The following is a 19,143-nucleotide window of genomic DNA, read 5'->3' on the forward strand; positions in this document are numbered from 1 at the left end:
GTGGCCCATGCGCTAACACTGAACTAATCTTCCTGGAAGGGGAGCAGAAAGAAAACAATGTCCATAAACTAGAAGGTAGAAAGCTCCGTACGGTGTTGGAAGATGCGGAGAGCTTGTCTGATGTGTGGCAAAGCTTCTCCTGAGAAGACGCTATCCATGTCTACTCATGCCAGATAGAGAGACCGCAACGGGCTAGTCTTTTGTTTGTTTTTTTCCTCTAACTCAATACAGGTCAGGGTCATCGGAGATAGGAATTTCAACTGAGAAAATGCCTCCACCAGGTTGGCCTATAGGCAAGTCTGTGGGTTATTTTCTTGATTAGTGATTGACATGGGAGAGCCCAGACCACTGTGGGCAGTGTTACCACTGGGCAGTTGATCCTGGGATGTTTAAGATGGATGTATGTAAAGTGATGAGCAAACCAGGGGAGCAAGATAACAAGCACCATTCCTCCATGGTCTCTGAGTCAGTTCCTGCTCCAGGTTCCTGCTGTAAGTTCCTGCCCTAACTCTCCTCAGTGATGGAGTGTGGCCCGGGAGGTTTAGGATTAAATAAGCCCTTTCCTCCCCAACTTGCTTTAGTCGTGATGTTTATCACAGTAATAGAAATCAAAGTGACACTTCTGAATAGGAGACTCTGTCCAGGGGAGGGGCTGGAGTTTATGCCAGCAGTCATAACCCTATCTGAGTGGCCCCACCAACTCTTAGAAGGTGGAATTGTACCCATCCTACAGACAAAGAAATTGATACTTAGAGAGATTAAGAACCTCACCCGGAAACTTCACCACTAGGGAATGATAGTCTAAACTGATACACCATGTCGCTATACTCAGGACTTCCCTGCAGAACTGGAGAGGCAGTGGTTTCTTGGTTCCCTAGGACCCCAAGACCTTTGACCTGTCAGATAAGGGACCACATAGCCCTTCCACACCTCTGGGTCACAGGACAGAGACAACAGAACCCAGCTGATGCTAGAAGAGGCTGTAGGTTTCCCTAGAGCAGCCCCAAGTCTGGGACTGTGGAGGCGCTTTCATTCAGACTTGCTGCAGAATTTCATCTGACCCCTCCTCAGCTGAAAAACTAAGGCTAGAGTGAAGTTCACTTCCCATAACCCGATGGTCCTTTCCCTATACCTAACCTTGCTTGGCCAGGGCTCCCCAAGCACACACAGTCTTGTGTGGTTTAGTGAAGGGTCACTAACATCTCCTTCCTTCCCAAGACACTGTTTTTCCTGTTGATTCTGCTCCACCCACAGGCCACTTCCTCCACAGCAAACAAGAGGTGGGAGGATATGGAAGAGCAACCAGCCATCAGACAGGGGTGGTGGCGGTGGCGGTGGCGGTGGGAAGGTTCACGCCTCCTGCAGATGCTAGAACACTTGGCATAAGATTCCAGGGTCAGCGAGGCTCACAGGAAGCTGGGACTCCGCCCTTCTCCTCTGGCTTCCTAGTAAAAATAACTAATGCTTCCGGAAGCATTCACAAGCAACAGGAAGGCTAAGCTAGGAGCTGCCAGGTTCCCTCCGAGATTGTTTTGCAATGGATAGGGTTGAGTGTTCCCACCTCTCTCTCTGCCTCCCCTCCTCCTCTCCCTCTTCATCACCCCTGAATTTTTATTCAGAATTCCTGAGAGAAAGCTTCCTGGACTCTACTTAGCCCTACAGTGTGGAAAATATATCACTGATAATATGTCAGATAATTCAATGGTAAACAGACTAAAAAAAAAAAAAAACCCAAAACTACTGTGTATTTAGTTTTTGCTCTTTTCTGTTTTGAGAAGAGTTTTTATAGCAATAAGTAAAGTCCCTTTTAATTATTTAACATTTTTTTAAAGCAAGTTTAAGAACACCCTTTAATGTTCAGGGGGCCTATTGATACGTCCAGAGTTATGAAGAGGGATGTAAATTACTTAAATGTGGGAACAAGCATCATAGTTGGTGTTCGTGTTCCTGTGCATTACAAGGGCTAATAGTGCAGTCATTGAAAAAGTCACACTTAGGTCAAGTACCCTGCATGGCCAAAGCCTTGGCGTGGTAAGAGGCTTGGCTCTGCATGTCTTGTGCTGTGGCTGGTTGGGTCAGACCAAGAGAAGTCCCCTTCCCTTTTTTTTTTTTTTGGCGTGTGTGTGTGTGTGTGTGTGTGTGTGTGTGTGTGTGTTTGGTTTTGTGTTTTAGACAAGTTTACTTCTGTAGTCCAGGTTGGCCTGGAACTCTCTAGGTAGCTCAGGCTGGTATTGAATTTACAGAAATCCTCCTGTTTCAGGTGATGGGATTACAGGCATGTGCTACTACGTTCGTCTGACAGTTTCTTCAAGGAGGTTATCCCAGCTCCCTTCCTCTTTCTCCCTCCTGCCAATGTGGTACTCAGACTTGGGGCTAGAGGACAAAGAGAACCTTCGCAGGTTTTGCACACCGAGGCTCGCTTGTTGCAGTTACTGAGTAGCTGCAGAACTAGACGCTAGACTGGGAATCATCTTTGCCTTTAGCGCCACCTGCTGCTTCCACCACGCCAATGCAGCTCTGATCCGGAGAGAACCCAGTCTGGTGAGTTTCTAAACCCATGCCTTCTTTACTCCAGCGTCTTCACACCTGAGTTGGTCTCCACTGCTTTCTTGGGTATGAAGAGAGTTGCTGACCCACCTAGGGGCTAGAGAAATGGCTCAGAGGCTAAGGACACTTGCTGTCCCTGCAGAGGAACCGAGTTCGATTCCTAGCACTCACGCCAGGCCCCTTAAAACCGCTTGTAACTCCAGACCCTCTCTTCTGCCATAGATCTAATCGGGAGGTGACACTCTTCTGGACTCCATAGCCACCTACATTCACATGCATACATACCCAGCTTCACATGCATAGACACACAAAAACATTTTAATCCTAGCTCTCAGAGGCAGGTAGATCTCTGAGTTCCAGGCCAGTCTGGTCTACAGAGAGAATTCCAGGACAGTCAAGATTACACAGAGAAACACTGTCTTGAAAAACCAAAACCAAAACCAAAACAACAACAACAAAAAAGGGTTTTGAGACACGGTTTCTCTGTAATAGCCCCAGGTATACTGGAGCTCACTTTATGAATCAGGCTACCTTGGAGCTCAGAGACCCACCTGCCTCTGCCTCCTGAGTGTGGATTAAAAGAGTGCACTACCACACCTGGTTTGAAAAAAAAAATCTTAAAAATAGTAACGTCTCACAAAATAAACAAAACTCAACCCCACTGAGTACTACAAAGTAGTGCTGCTGTACTGCAACTTAATGCACTTGATAATGGTGAACATGGCTTTTATAATGTGTGCCTATTTCTTACAATGAAAAAAAAAGGGGGGAATTCAGAGGCAGGATTCTCTTCTCCTGTCTTCCATAATGTCTAGTAGACTCCACCCCAAAAGGCTTAATCATTTCTCTTAGTTTTGTTTTTCTTGATGACTCTTTTCGCATTAAAAAACATTTATTTGGGGCTGGAGAGATGGCTCAATGGTCTTCCAGAGGACCCGGGTTCAAGTCCCAGCACCCACATGGCAGCTCACAACTGTCTGTAGCTCCAGTTTCAGGGGACTGAACAGACCAAAACACCAACATACATAAATAAAAATAAATAAATTATTTAAAAAAACCATTTATTTGACCCTGTCTCAAAAAGTCAAAACAAAACAAAACATAAAACCAACCAACCAAACAAACAAATAAACAAAAAAACCAAAACCAAAAAACCATTTTTTTCCCGCTTCTGTGGGACTGTTTGTCTTTATGTATGTATGTTCACCATGTGCAGGCCTGGTTCCCTCATAGATGAGAAGAGGGTGTTGGATTCCCTGGAACTGGAGTTACGGGTGGTTGTGAGTCACCATGTGTGTGCTGGAGACCAAACCCAGACCCTTAGCAACAGCAGCCAGTGCCCTTAACCACTCACAGAGCCATTTCTCCGCCCCCTTTATATGCACAGATACTTTTCTTTTAAAAATGATTTCACTTATTTTGAGGCAGGGTCTCACCATGCAGACCAGACTGGCCTCAGACCTTCTCACAATCTTAAAGCACACAGGATTTCAGCTTTTATATATCTCCTCTCTCTTTTCACACAGAGTAACAAAGTATCCTGCTGTCTGCCTTTTGGGCTGTGTCTTGGAGTTCTCTGTGCACCAGTCCTCAGGATCCCAGATGTTCTCTCCTTGACTGATACGGGAACTCTCGGAAAGAATCAAAGCAAAGGCTGGCGAAATGGCTCAGTGGGAAAAGGCGTGTGCTGCCAAATCCGAAGAGATCAGCCCAGTGATGGAAGGTGAGAGCAGGCTCTGGAAGGCTATCTTCTGACCCCCACACATTCACCCTGCCTCACTCGTACACTCCTCCCCCACAACAAGTAAATACTAAACCAAAGAAAGACCTCTTTCTTCCTTCAGTCCTTCCTTCCTGATAGACCTTGGGATGCTTTAGTCGGGGGCAGACATGCTCCACACAGTGGGAAGGAGCAGGCTCAGCATCTCAGGGGTTAAAATGCACCCGTCATTCATCCTTGAAAATGGGCAAGTCCCACAGCCTAGCCTGATCACCCTCTGTCAGAAACTATTGCTGTCTCAGCGTTGCATCCCTGCTGAGGAAGTGGCAGTATGCTTGTAGGCCTTACATTCGGAATCAAGAGTCGCTACACGTGGCAGTAGTCCCCGTAGTCCACATGTGGTCAGCGCGTGACTGGAGGAGTCCCAGCCCTCATCCATCCCCTCGCTGGGATCCTTGCGTGGGGGTGGGGAGGGGGGCGGTCCTGACAGAGTCAACAGCGTGGGGGCTGGGAGAAGTGGGCACCTGCTCTGCTACAGGTGGAGATCTTCCCATGGGTATACTAGGGCCTGTCCGTTAGCTTTTTCTCCCCCCCTGCTCACTGGATCAGGAAATCCCTAAAGTGGAGGTCGTTCGTCTCAGGTTTGCACAGCCTTAGGTTCATGCTCTCAACATAGACAGTGCCTGAACACTCATCATGTGCCAGAGGCCCCACTAAGTGCTTTAGTGTACTCCATCCTCCTAACATCCTGCAGTGAATGCTGTTAGGATCCTCGGGGCTTATTTTCAGTTTGATTTTTGTCTGCCCCCACCCCCACTGTCCAGTCAACCTCCCACGTGAACACTGTTGCCTGGTGGAACTTTGTGGTGCCCCTTGGCTCCAAGCCCAACAAAGTGTCCTTCTTCTGTTAAACCATTAGTGTCTTTACTCTATAGTTGAGGTTGGCTTTGAACTCACAACTCCCTTGCCTCAGCTTTCTGCATGTTGAGATTACAGGTACAAATCACTCCGGACTTCTTAGTTTAGAGATGAAGAGAATGACTAAATAACCCATTTGGGTCACACAGCAACTATGTGGCCTTCCCCTTTGCCGGTCTCCCAGGACACTTCAGTGCCCTTCTTTCTTTGTGGAGAAAGTGAGAGGGAAGAGCTCTATCCAGCTTCTTTCATTGTAAAACAACAACCTGCAGGTCAATAAAACCCTATGTTGTGTTTGGGATCTGGCTTCCTAAATAAGTATTTGTTACAAGACAGTTATTTAATGTGTTTGTTTCTCACCAAAAATTAAAACAGCCAATTTCCTGGGGGTTATTGTGAATTATGGGTTCATAGAGTAAACACAGGGTCATGGGCACTAGCATTTGCTAGGCAATGAGTTTCTCTCTCTCTCTCTCTCTCTCTCTCTCTCTCTCTCTCTCCAGGCTTGGTGCCTGTGCAGGCCGGAATGAACGCTGGAATCCCTGGGACTATAGTTGCAGAAGGCTATGAGCAGCCATGTGGGTGCTGGGAAGCAAATCCGGGTCCTCTGCAGGAGTGGCCAGTGCTCTTAACTACTGAGCTATCTCTCCAACCCCGTTCGCAGCTATTTTTGAGTCAGAGTCTCTCTACGTAGCCTAGGCTGGCCTCTAACTCATGACCCTCTTGCTTAATCCTCTCAGGTGCTGGTGTTCTGAGCATGCACCACCACACCTGGCTCCAGTTCCAGCACTTTAAATACTTAGTTTACTTTATTATTATTGTGTGTATGTATGCTGTGTGTTTGTGTGCGTGTGTATGTGTGTGTACGTGCGTGCGTGCGCGCATTTGCCCTGACATGTATGTGGAAGGCAGAGAACAACTGTGGAGTTGGTTCTCCCCTTTCCTACATTTCTGTGGGGTTCAGAGGCTGAATTTGGGCTGTCAGCTTATGAGACAAGTGTTTTTATGAGGTGAGCCATCTTGCTCGTCTGAGTTTCAGTGCTTTTGAGGTGATGAGGAGGCTCTGTAGTACCCAGACTGTCGTTTTGTTTTCTGAGTCTCCCCATCCTTGCCCATCTTGTAATTTTGAGAAAAGAAACTTTCGTGAATCAGAAAGGTGAACAGAGGCAACAGTGCCATCTTGTGGCAAGAGCTCAACATTACCATTCCGGACGGAAGGATGCTGGACAGTATTAACCAATTCTTTTATGCCAGACGCTAGCTGAACGTTTCTCATGCATGGCTTAGTTTACTGCAGTCTCTGAGTGCAAAGTAGGTGCTGCAATATGCCCTTTTTAGGGCTCTTGAGAGCACCGAGGCTGAGAGATCAAGCAATTTCCTCACAGTCAAAGAACTCAGAATTGAACCCACAGCCGCTTGCCCCAGCGCTCACGACTGTAATCATTTTTATGTTTCCTCTGTTGCAAGTTTCAGATTCTTCTTAGACTTACCTAATTTTAGTTTTTAGTAGGCAACGTGCTCCAGGTGGGAGGCAGAGAGTCGGGTCTTGGTGTCAGCTCCTCTTTGTGAGCCAGGGGATCTGAGCACTTCCCTTTTCTGAGATTTTAGGTGAGAAGATAGTAAGGACCTCTTTGCCTCCTAGTAGCCTTCTACGCTCCAAGGAAGAGCTTGGGAAACTCAAAATTGGACTTAAATGAAATAGCCCATTTCTGAGGCTGCCACTGAACCCACAGCCTGGATGGAGAAGCCACAAAGCACGGTGCTCCGTCTCATCACACTGCAGAGGGTGTGACCTGGAGGAGAAGTGACCCTATTAGGCAGATCCTGTCCTTCTGCCTCTTCTTGGAAACCACTAACGCCACCACCATGTCCCACCCTCCAGACTTCATTCACACTAATGGGGCCCCACCTGCGATCATTAACGTGCGTTTGGGAGTTAAGTTTCCCAAACCGGCTGAAAGGGATATGTCCTCCAGACAGGGAGTGATGTTCTGAGAGTGTGAGGTGTTCTGTCCCTCACACTGCAGCAGCAACGAGGAAGGGAAACCTCTGGTGCTGGGCTAGCTTTCTCGTGTTGCCAGCAATGTGTTCCTCTTTACTTCATCTAGACATGGGATGGCGCCACCCACGGCAAGGTGGGTCTTCTTTCCTCAGTAAACCTCTTTGGAAACACTCACAGAGACACCCAAAGGTGTGTCTCCTCGGTGATCTTAAATCCTCTCAAATTGATGGATCATCGTGCAATCAACCATTGAGAGTCAACCAGCTCAACCGAAGGCAGGCAGCTCAGCACAGGAAATGTGAAGCTTACATGACTGGCTGGACTCTGATCACTGATAGGCAGCTGTGTGTGTGTGTGTGTGTGTGTGTGTGTGTGTTTCCCTTCTCCCAGCAGGACACCTGAGGAAATCCCAGTTTTGAGAGGTCCATTGCTTCAATAATCCGAGACTTGAAGGGAAGGGCAAGGAAGCTCTGTAGAGGTCTTCATTCTTGTCAGGACGGGTGCACCGAGGGCAAGCAGAGGGAGGGCTGTTAGATAGGACTCCTGAAATAGCACCGGAGCAGACCTCTGTCCCAGAAGTCCCTCTCTGTTGGCGCTAAAGCCTCTTTTCTGTGTAAATGAGCAAAGTGAATCATTGGGGGTTTGAAGTCAGACTTTAGAGTTATTTCAGCAACCAGAAACTTATCCTCCCACGCTGTCAGACCTGGTGACGTGGGCTCTCAGGTCACTGGTAGCTGTGGCTCTCTTAGTCAGGAAGGTGTCTCAGTTAACCCTGCAATGGACTGTATGCCTTTCATGCCCTCTCTCAACTTGAGCGTCTTCCGTGGAGTCTCAGGTATCATAACCAGCGAGTAGCTGACTCTACCAACTCCAGAGCTCCTTGTAAAACCTTGCCAGACTCTAACCCAGCTGCCTAGTTGCCAGATCCTAATCGTTTAGGCTCTTTACAGAGCTCCTGCATAGAAGCACTCCATTTCACCTGATGCCCCATGTTCCTATCCTGAGGTGGCTTAGCTCACTCATAAGAGGAGGACCACCCCCACTCTACTTCATGTTCCGGGACTCTCCTTAGAGCCTCCACCAAATGCCTGTGTGGGGTGATGGGGCCTGGACTCCCTCAGCCTCCAGCACACTACCTGTCTGTGGTACTGGGGCCTGGGCTCTCCTCAGAGCCTCCATCAAATGCCTGTCTGTGGTACTGGGGCCTGGACTCTCCTCAGAGCCTCCATCAAATGCCTGTCTGTGGTACTGGGGCCTGGGCTCTCCTCAGAGCCTCCATCAAATGCCTGTCTGTGGTACTGGGGCCTGGACTCTCTCAGCCTCCACCAAATGCCTGTGTGGGGTGATGGGGCCTGGGCTCTCATCAGCCTCCAGCACACTGCCTGTCTGTGGTGCTGGGGCCTGGACTCCCTCAGCCTCCACCAAATGCCTGCGTGGGGTGATGGGGCCTGGGCTCTCATCAGCCTCCAGCACACTGCCTGTCTGTGGTGCTGGGGCCTGGACTCTCCTCAGAGCCTCTACCAGGCCATCTTTCTGTGGCATCAGTAAAACTCTTCTAACAAACCTCTTAAAGGGGAAAAAAAAATCTCAATGTTCCTCTTCAGCCCCAAGTGCCTTGCCGTCCCTTCTCTGAATTAAGTTGTTTCCTATTTAAACAGAAAGGGCCTCAGGGAGAATTCCTGTCCTCATAGAACAAATTGTTCTCTTCTTGGATCTCCTGTTCCCTACAGCTGGCAGTGGTTCACTTTCATTTCTAATGTCACTCTGGAGTGAGTAAGACTCTCCAAATGAAGTATACCTCCATGCTGTTTGTCCGTCTTCTGGGAAGGCTGAAAGGGTTAATGTAACTCAAGAGATTGTTCTTCAAGCTCACACTGGGGACTCAACAGTCTGCATCAACTCCTCCATGTTACCACTCACTTAGCCCTTTCTTCAGGATGAACTTTTAAAAACAATTTCATGCTGGGCTTTTGGGGGCTTGTATTTATTTGTTTATTTATTGTGTGTACCAGGGGGGGTCAGAGGACAACTTAGAGGAGTCGGTTCTCTCAACCTCATGTGTGGGTCCTGGGGATTAAACCCAGACTTGGCAGCAAGAGCCTGAATCTGCTGAGACTTCTCACCAGTCCCAGGCTGTCCTTTTGTTGGATACAGGGGCTTATACATTGTATCATTGTGACAGCCAGATGATCAGCCATCATTACCATTAGCACTAGGGAGACAGAGGCAGGCAAGTCTGTGAGTTCGAGGCTAGCCTGGTCTATAGAGCAAGTTTCAGTACAGTCAAAGCAACACAGACAAATTCTGTCTCCAAAAAAGTGACTCCAAACTGCTAATCCCAGTGCAAGACTGTGTTACATAGGCCTTCACTTATCCCAGGAAAGGGACAGGCAGGGGAGAGGACTTGGACACAGGCATCAGAAGGCAGTGAGTTCCACGACAGCCGCGACACAGAGAAACCCTGTCTTGAAAAACCAAACTAAAGCAAGGCAAAGCAAACCCCATCACTCCTAATTCTAAAAAAGTCAGGGAGCAAAGAACCCCTGATAGTATTGTATGCACTAATGCATTAGTTATGAGTGGAAAGAAACATTTAAAAGGGGAGAAAAACATAGTGAGGTTGGTGATCAATAGTGGGGGAGGATAGGACTTGTTTTTGCTTCCAGGTTATAGCCCATCATCCAGGCAAGCCAAGGCAAGATCTCAAGGCAGAACCTGCAACAGAGACCATTGAGGAATGATGCACACTGCCTCGCTTTCTGCTTCTACTCAGCCTGCTTCCTTATACAACCCAGGCCACCTGCCTAGGGGTGGCACCGCCCTCGGTGGGTGGGGCCCGCTCACATCAATCATTAACCAAGAAAATTCTTCACAAACATGTTCCCAGGTCAATCTGATGGAGGCAGTTCTTCAACTGGGGTTTCCTCTTCTTAGGCGACTCGAGTTTGTGTCAAGTTGTGGCCAAAATCAGCCAGCACAGTTGGGTATCAACATAAGGATTCTAGTTTGTTTCTGGGTTCGCTTGTTTGGAAAACCTTTGCCTATCATTTTACCCTGTGGTAGGGTCTCCTGAGAGTGGGAACACATATTGCTTGGAAGCAACATGAAAGAGGGATCCTGTGATCTAATGTGTTAGTCCTTGCCTTTTGACTGGTGAGTTGGAGTCCTTGGTATTCAGAATTATTACTGAAAGGTGTGGGTTAATTCCAGAGATTTTGCGGTGTTTGGCATTTTCTTAGTCTTCATTTGCTTAATAAACACGTCAGCGTATTTTTCTCTGCATGGGCGCCATATGTAACATGAGGGGGCCGGCTTGTTGGGGTTTCCATCCCTCCAAGTACCACAACAGCTGGCAAGCAACAAAGAAAATCACACGCAAGACTCCATAAGGTTATAAACTGATTGGCCCATTAGGTCAGGCTTCTTGTTAACTCTTATAACTTATATTAACCCATTATTCTCATCTATGTTAGCCATAATGGCTCCGTCCCTTTCTCAGCTGGGCAAGTTACATGCTGCCTCTTCAGTGGTCTGCGCAGGAGTGGCTTAGGAACCTTTCTCCTCCCTAGCCTTATCCTATTCTCATTACTCCGCCTCTACTTCCTGTTTGGCCAATCAGCGTTTTATTAAAATACATGATTGACGGAATACAGATAATTCTCCCGCACCACTTTTCCATTCCAAGCATTTCCTCTGGTATTCTCTTTGGAGCTGGCTTCATGTTCAGAATCGCTCTAACCTGCTTTGCTCATGAAAAGCTTTTCTTTTCCTCCTCTTCCATTTTGAGAGACAGTTTTTCTGGATATAGCACTCTGGCTTGGAAATTGTAGTCTTCCAGAATTTGAAGTACATTTCTCGTAGCTATATGGATTTTAGAGTTTCCATCGAAAATCCAGTGGTTCTGATGGGCACATCTTTACATGTAGCTTGGCCCCTCTGTTGTTGTTTTCAGTATATTTTCTCTTTCTGAATGTTTAGTGTTTTGACTATAAAGTCACACGGGAGGTTCCTTTTCTCATCTTGTATGTGTGGTATTCTGTGAGCCTCTTCTATCTGCACGGGCAGCTCTTCTTTAGATTCAGGACATTTTCTATGATTTTATTGAAAATATTTTATATTCCTTTGGCATAGAATTCTCTATCTTCTATGCCCATAATTTTTACAAATTTTTGCTTTCATAGTTTTTTAAACATCTCTCATGCTCCCGTCATAATTTTTTCAGAAATTTATTATTGAGTTTGACTGAATGATCTAATTCGTCTACCTTATATTTAGGTCCTGATATTTTGTCTGCTGCCTGGTCCACTCCACTGGTGAGGCTTTCTGCTGAGATTTTATTTGATTTACTGAATTTTCCATTTCCAGTGTTGTATCAATTTTTTCTTCAGTATTTCTACCTTTTGGCCGAATTCTATTTTCATATCCTAATTTCACTTCCATATTACATTTGGCTGTTTGTGTTCTCTTCATTCTGGAGATTATTTGTGAACTCATTCATATTTTATTTGAGTTCTTTGAATGTATTTATAGTATTTTTTAAAAATTCTTTGGCACTTCATCTAAGTCAATGTCATTGGCGACTATTACTGTTGGTGGCAGATTTGAAGGAGACATATCTTGGCATCTCGTGTTACTGATGTTGAGACTCACCTAGCGGAGCCAGCTTTTTCATTAAGTCTTTCTGCCTTGCCTGTGTTGAGTGAGTATTTGCTTCAGTGTTTGGTACTTCCTCTGCTTGGTGGGTATTGGTTCAGCTCAGTTTTGCCTGAAGTTCTAGCAGTGGAGATACTTGTATTGGTTCATGGAAGGAGTAATTGAAGGTATCTTGGGTCAGTTACTGGTGTGGCGTGGTCTCTGGCCTCATAGACCAGAGTCGGTACAGGGTGGTAGGGGTTTGTGCTAGGGGTAGTAGTTTCGTGTGTTCTCTGATCTCCTGAGCCTGGGTTGAGCGGTGTTATAGGAGTGTGTGCTAGAGCCATGACCCCTAACTTCATAAGTCAGGGTACTCATGGACTGCTATGCACATATGCCAGATGTTGGTAGCATCCTCTGGCTTCAGTTTGGGCAGGAGTGTGCACTGGAGTGTGGAAGGGGATTGCACACCTCTGGCTTCACTGGTAGTTGAGGACAGGGTGGAAGAAGTGAGCAGAAGAGGCCTCCAACCTGCCTGGCTGGGATGAGCCTGGGGTGTGGAAGTGTGTGGTGCTCATGGGGAGTTCCTAGTCTTGTACCCTCTTCAGTCACGGCGAGTGTTCAGGGCAGCAGAAGTGTTTGCAGGGTACTGGGAAGGGTGGAGATGGAAACCTGTCTGGTCCGGCAGTCACTTTTTAAAATAACCACACAGAGGCTTAATATTAATTACAAACTGTTTGGCCTATTGCGCAGGCTTATTATTAACTAGCTCTTATAACTTAAATTAACCCATTTCTATTAATCTATATTTTGCCACGTGGCTGCATGGTGTTGCCTGTTTTCTAGTACATCTTGTTTCTCCGGTGGCTGGCTGGCATCTGCCCCTGACTCTGCCTTTCTTCTCCTGTATCTCTGCTTGGATTTCCTGCCTGGCTCTATCCTTCCTTGTCATAGACCACAAGCAGTTTTATTTATCAAACAACGAGAGCAACATATATTCACAGTACACAGAAAGACATCCCACAGCAGAAGGGTCTTGAGACTTCTAGCCTGACCGGCTGCAGTGGGTTCCGAGTGCTGGAAGCGCACAGCTGCAGGGGGACAGGGCCTTCTGCTGGGCTAAGCATGCGGAGCAGTGTAAGTGTCCGCGAGCCTGAGGAGGTTCCAGCACTCTTGGTCCATCAAGCTAGGGATAGCGGGGCAGTGGGACATGGCAGAGGTAGGGGTCTATTGAAACTTATAACCTGTCTAGCCAGGATGGAATCCCAGAGAAGTAGAAGGGTGAGTGGGAGGTCTTAAGATCTCTGCCCTGCCTGGGTGGGGAGAGTGCAGGTCAGCAGGAATGCATGGGAGGGGCAGGGATCCCTAGACCTCGAACATGTCTGTCTGGGAGGATGGGGTGCAGGGCAGGCAGCAGGAATGTGTTTGTTCCAGGCCTTGAAGATTCGTCACTGGAGTGTAAGGGAACTGAAAGTGACTTCCCATGATAGCTCTACGGGGAGGGACACGACCTGGAGAGCCCCTGGAAGGAGGGACGGGTCCCAATCAGAAAGCTCCTCAGATGTTATGATAGTTTGGGGATCCACTCTTCTTCCATCAGATCCAGGGATTGCCTAGCAATTCAGAGTGGAGCCCACAGGAGAATTCCAAACACAAGTTTGAAGGCCTGGCTTCGAGCCAATTCCTTATTGGTTCTTTCCTGGGACTAAGTCCTGCAATACTCAGATACCAGTCCCTGCCGTGAGCTCTTCTGAGGTTATTTCTTTCACCTTGGTGAAGTAAGGGCTCTCCCAAAAAAACTCTTAAAAAAAAAAAAAAAAAGCAAAAGCGTTGAGCTGATGGGTCACTTGGTTCAGAAAAAAGTCTTGTCTGTATGAAGGTTCTTGCTTTTTTTTTTTTTCCCCAGAGTGCCGTCCAGGTTAAAGTGTGAATTGGCAAACTTATCTTATTTTGTTTATTTATGTATGTGTTTATTACTATCATTACTGACCGCATGGGAATCTCCTCCCATCCGGAAGACTACATCCGAGATAAATCCGCAGGGATGGCTCTGTTCACAGCACAGATGCTCTCAGGTGGAGTAACCGAGAGCAGTTACGGCACCAGAAGCGGAAGTATATGAAGCACAGAGACAACACAGTGGCAGGAAAAGTGGAGAGAAGGTAAGGAGGCAGTGAGAGGAGCAAGAACCAGCTGCTCAGGCCTCCCCCGCACCTTGTTTCCCCAGTGTTGGTCCATCCAGGCCCCTGGACAGAGCTCAGCCTGGCTTCTCGCAACCTATGTCTCACCCCTGGGCCACTGCCAAGGCTTAGGTATGAAAAATGGACACAAGTCTCACGGCCCTGGCAGGACTGATACAGAAGCTGTCAGCATCAGGGCCAGCGTAGTCACTATTCTAGTGTTGTGAAGAAACACCCTGACTGTGGGTTGTGAAAGGAAACATTTAAATGGGGGCTTGCTTACAGTTTTGAGGGGTTAGTCCATGGCCATCATAGTGGGAAGTATGGTGGCAGGCAGGCAGAGGGGAAGGACAGAAGAAACAAATTGACTGGTGAGATGGGTAGACGCACTGAGGAGGAAACAGAAGGAAAGGATGTCAGGGCTCCTTAAAATTCAGGCTCTTAAAGGATTAGAGTCATGCATCTCATCACCCGTGGAAGCTTTGTATTATTACTGGTGGATGTTGGAGATTGGAGGGCACCTTCTGGGATTTCCAAGTTCTTTACTTATTTATTCATTTCTGAGATAGGATCTCCATATATAGCCCAGGCTGGCCTGGAATTCACTATGTAGATGAAACTGAACTTACGCTCACAGAGATTCACTTGTTTTGCTCCCTGCATGTTGGTGCTGAAAGCATGTCCCACCATGACTGGTCATTTTCAGGTTACTATGTCCTAGAACAAGGATTGAAAGCAGGGACACATGGAAAGTGGGAGAAACAAAGACAGCTCATTAAGAAAAAGATTGAGTTGGAGAGTTGGCTCGGTAGTTAAGAACACTTACTGCTTTTGCAGAGGGGCGGAGTTCGGTTCCCAGCACCCACGTCAGGTGATTCACAACGGCCTGTAACTCCAGCTTCAGGGAATCTAACACCTTTAGGCCTCTGAGGTTACCCATAGCCCCCCACCCCAATGTGTACAAGTGTGTGTGTGTCTGTGTGTGTGTGTGTGTGTGTGTGTGTGTGTGTGTGTGTCTGTGCACGCACAGGAAGCCTAAAGAGAACATCAGGTCTCTCAGAACTAGCGTTACAGTGGTTATGAGCTGCTTGATGTGGGCTGGGAACTGAACTGAGGTGTTTTGTTTTGTTTTGTTTTGTTTTGTTTTTTACAGGAGCAGAAAGCACATCTAACCACTGAGCAATCTCTCCAGCTCTCAAAGAGATCACTTATGAGCAAGGGAATGGGCCAGAGAGCTTGAGAAGCGGGTCTTAAGCTCAATGGGTCCTGTGCTGGGAAATGGGACATTTGCACAGTGCACACTCCTTCTGCACATCTTCAGTTCCATGGCCTTGATAAAGAGGGGTGTCCTTTTGTCTCTTTTTCCCACATGCTTATCTTAATGCCTCTTTTCACCTTACTTTCTGGCTGCAAGACTATAGTATAAGCAGTTATGCCTCACTGTGTTTTCCTGTTTTAATGACTCAGTTTTTGTTTGTTTTGTTTATACAACAGTCTGTCCTCCACAAGCCCCCTGCCCCTCACTAGGGCCTGTGCAAGTTGCACAGCCCCCACAATCTTAGAATAATGTAATTTAATAGATTTAGGTAGAGATAACTTGACACTACTTGGCCTTCCAAAGATTTTATTGATAATCAATAAGAACTGCGTGTTTGGAGTCAGAGTCACAGTGAAGGGCACACCTGATGTACGGTTAGGATGGGCTAAGCTCTGCTTCGGTGACAACCTGGAACATAGTGGTGGATTGGCACAGTAAGAGAGTTTTTTACTATTCTTTATCCTTTTGCTTATGTTAAGAGAAGAAAATGGTCTAGCGAAAAGCTCTTCTATTTGCAGCTTCACAAGGAACCAGAGTCTCCACGTTTTTCTAGCTGTGATCCTGGAACACATGGCTCTCCCTATGCCCAAGACAGAGGGAAGCACTGGTGGAAATCTGTCCTGGGTTCATCTTTCTAACCAAACTGTACATTTCTCAGGGCAGGGACTATGCCTTTTTTAAAAGGTATACTTTTATTATTTTTAATTGCACACGTGTGTGCGCACACACACATATGTGCCCTTACACACACACACACACACACACACACACACACGTGTGTGTGTGTGTGTACACGAGTGTAAGTGCCCATGGAAGTCAGAGGCATTGTATCCTCTGTAGTTGCGATGTTGTGATCTGCTTAACATGGGTGCTGGGAACTGAACTCAGGTCCTCTGGAAGAGCTGTAAATATTCTTAATTGCTGAGCCATCTCTTCATCTCTTCAGCTGCCATGAGACTGTCTTATAGTTATTTATTAGCTTATCTGTCAGAAATTTGAGTGAAAGATGGTAATAATGTAAAGTTTGGTCAAGATCCTCGTAAACCCAAGTCTGCCTACTCGGCTTTGCTAGGATTCCTAGGGAAGGAAGTGCAAATGAAAAGCTGACATTCATTTCCAATTGCAGGTGATTGTTGCAGTCTGGAGCTGGGCAGGGTGGTGCCCTTACATTGCGTTTTCCAAAACAGTGCAAGCAAACACAGGTCCTGCCTTTCATATGTGGATCCTTAGTGTCAATGCTTGACTCTCCTCAGCGCTTCTAGTGATCAGGGGAACCAGGTCAAAGTTACAGTAAGGTATCACCTCACCTGGTAAGAAAGGGCGACATCGAGAAGACACACTATGAAGAAGATCTGCTGCAAAGGGAACCTTCACATTACTGGTGGGAACTGAAGTTAGTACAGCCATTATGAGAAGCTACCTGAAGTTCCTCAAAACCTGAAAGAGAGCTAGCGTGTGAGTCAGTGACTACTCCATCACAAGGAAAAGAAGCTTCATCCCTATTCACTTGGCACCCTTCGAAATGGTTGTGAAATGCAAACAACCCCAATGTCCATCAGCTGGTATGGGGCAAGCCCTGTGGCACATACACCCAGTCTTGCCATTTGTGGTGTCATGGATTGAGCTGGAGATCATCACGTTAAGGGAACTAAGCTGCTTTAGCCAGGGCTACTATTGCTGTGATGAAACACCATTACCAAAGCAACGTGAGGTGGGGCAGAGAGTTTATTTGACTTACATCTCCACGTCACAGTTCATCATCAGAGGAAGTCAGGACAGGAACTCAAATAGGGCAGGAACCTGGAGACAGAGCTGATGCAGAGACCATGGAAGGGAGATGCTTCCTGGCTTGTTGAACATGGCTTGCTCAGTCTGCTTTCTTATAGCACCCAGGACTACTAGCCCAGAGGTGGTCCCACCCACAGTGGGTTGACCCTCCCCCATTGATCACTAACTAATTAAGAAAATACCATACAGACTTGTCTATAGCTGGATTTTTTTTTATTGAGACAGGGTTTCTCTGTGTAGCCTTAACTCACAGAGATCCACCTGCCTTTGCCACCCAAGTGTCGGAATTAAAGGCGTGCACCACCAATTGCCTGGTTGGAGGCTCTGTCTTGAGCTTTCCCCCCATTCAGATGACTTTAGCCTGTGTCAGGTTGACAGAAAACTAGTGAGCACACAAGTTGTCACAGAAAGAGTGCTGCTGCACAGCCTCACTCATGTGAGGACCCTAAGATTGCACAGAAGATGAGAGTCAAACACTGGGTATCAGATCTAGAAGCAGGAGGGCTGGTGTAGGGACAGGAAAGGGCAGATTATGGGTGTAAAGTTACAGTTAGAGGAGGGCAGGAGGCTCTGGGGCTTACAGTGGGGTAAAGATAGCAAAGATGATGCTGGTGTTTCAAGTTTATTCCATTATTACCATGGTGGGACATGGCAGGATGCAGGCAGACATGGTGCTGCAGAAGGAACTGAATTTTACATAGCAGGAAGTGAACTTTGTCACTGGGTGTAGCTTGAGCATAGGAGACCTCAAAGCCTATCAGCACACTGACACACTTCCTCCAACAAGGCCACACCCACTCCAGCAAAGTCACGCCTCCTAACAGTGCCATTCCTTATGGGGGGGTATTTTCTTTCAGATCACCACTGGATCTTACTATGCAACTTTGATTGCCCTGGAGTTTGATATATAGACCAGCCTGTCCTTGAACTCACAAGGATCTGCCTGCCTTTGTCTGCCAAGTGCAGGGATTAAAGATGCCCACTGCCACACCTGGTTGCAAGGATAATGTATATACCAGGTGGTAGTGGCATAGGCCTTTAATTTCAGCACTCAGGGTGGGAGGTCAGAGGTTAGTGGATCTCTGTTAGCTCAAGGCCAGTCTGGTCCCTGGTCTACAAAGTGAGTTCCAGGACAGTCAGAGATGTTACACAGAGAACCCTGTCTCAAAAAACCAAAAACCACCCCCAAGTGTATGTCTGTCTGTATATATATATATTTTACATGAAAAATTATATATATAAAAAAGATACACATACACACATATTTTTTAATTGTTTTTATTGAGCTATACATTTTTCTCTGCTCCCCTCCCTCCTTTCCTCCCCCTCTCCTTCTACCCTCTCTTGTGACGGCTACACTCCCAATTTATTCAGGAGATCTTGTCTTTTTCTTCTTCCTATATAGATCTTAGGGTCCTCTTTGTTGTCTAGGTTCTCTAAGATTGTGGGCTGTAGGCTGGCTTTTCTTTGCTTTATGTCTAAAAGCCACTTATGAGTGAGTTCATATGATATTTGTCTTTCTTTGTCTAGGTTACCTCACTCAATATGGTTTTTTCTAGATCTTTCCATTTGCCTGCAAATTTCAAGATGTCATTATTATTATTATTATTATTATTATTATTTACCACTGTCTAGTTCTCCATTGTGTAGCTGTACTACATTTTCTTTATCCATTCTTTGGTTGAGGGGCATCTAGGTTATTTCCAGGTTCTGGCTATGACAAGCAATGCTGCTATAAATGTAGCTGAGCACATGTCCTTGTAGTACGATTGAGCACTACATATTGGGTATATGCCCAAGAGTGGTATTGCTGGGTCTTGAGGTAGATTGTTTTATAATTTTCTGAGAAATTGTCATATTGATTTCCAAAGTGACTGTACAAGTTTGCACTTCCGCCAGCAATGGAGGAGTGCTCCCTTTACCCCATATCCTCTCCAGCATAAACTTTCAAATATATATGTGTCCAGTAATGCGGCAGGACACATATATATTTCTGATACAGGGTTTCTCTGTGAAGCCTTGATTATCCTGGAACTTG

General features: G+C 46.6%; 1 long non-coding RNA gene across 1 annotated transcript in view; it reads left to right on the forward strand.

Annotated features, from left to right (window-relative positions):
• The window catches only part of LOC148118447 (uncharacterized), a 37,900-nt gene extending 19,781 nt beyond the window's left edge, over nucleotides 1-18,119 (forward strand). Inside the window, exons 4-6 of the long non-coding RNA XR_015736000.1 lie at nucleotides 2,261-2,541; nucleotides 4,074-4,270; nucleotides 16,444-18,119. This is a non-coding gene — a long non-coding RNA (uncharacterized LOC148118447). The remainder of the gene's footprint in view (nucleotides 1-2,260; nucleotides 2,542-4,073; nucleotides 4,271-16,443) is intronic.
• The last annotated feature ends 1,024 nt before the right edge of the window (nucleotides 18,120-19,143 follow it).

This window comes from Myodes glareolus, chromosome 22 (genome assembly GCF_982192425.1).
Source record: "Myodes glareolus chromosome 22, mMyoGla1.1, whole genome shotgun sequence".
NCBI classification, from domain to species: domain Eukaryota; kingdom Metazoa; phylum Chordata; class Mammalia; order Rodentia; family Cricetidae; genus Myodes; species Myodes glareolus.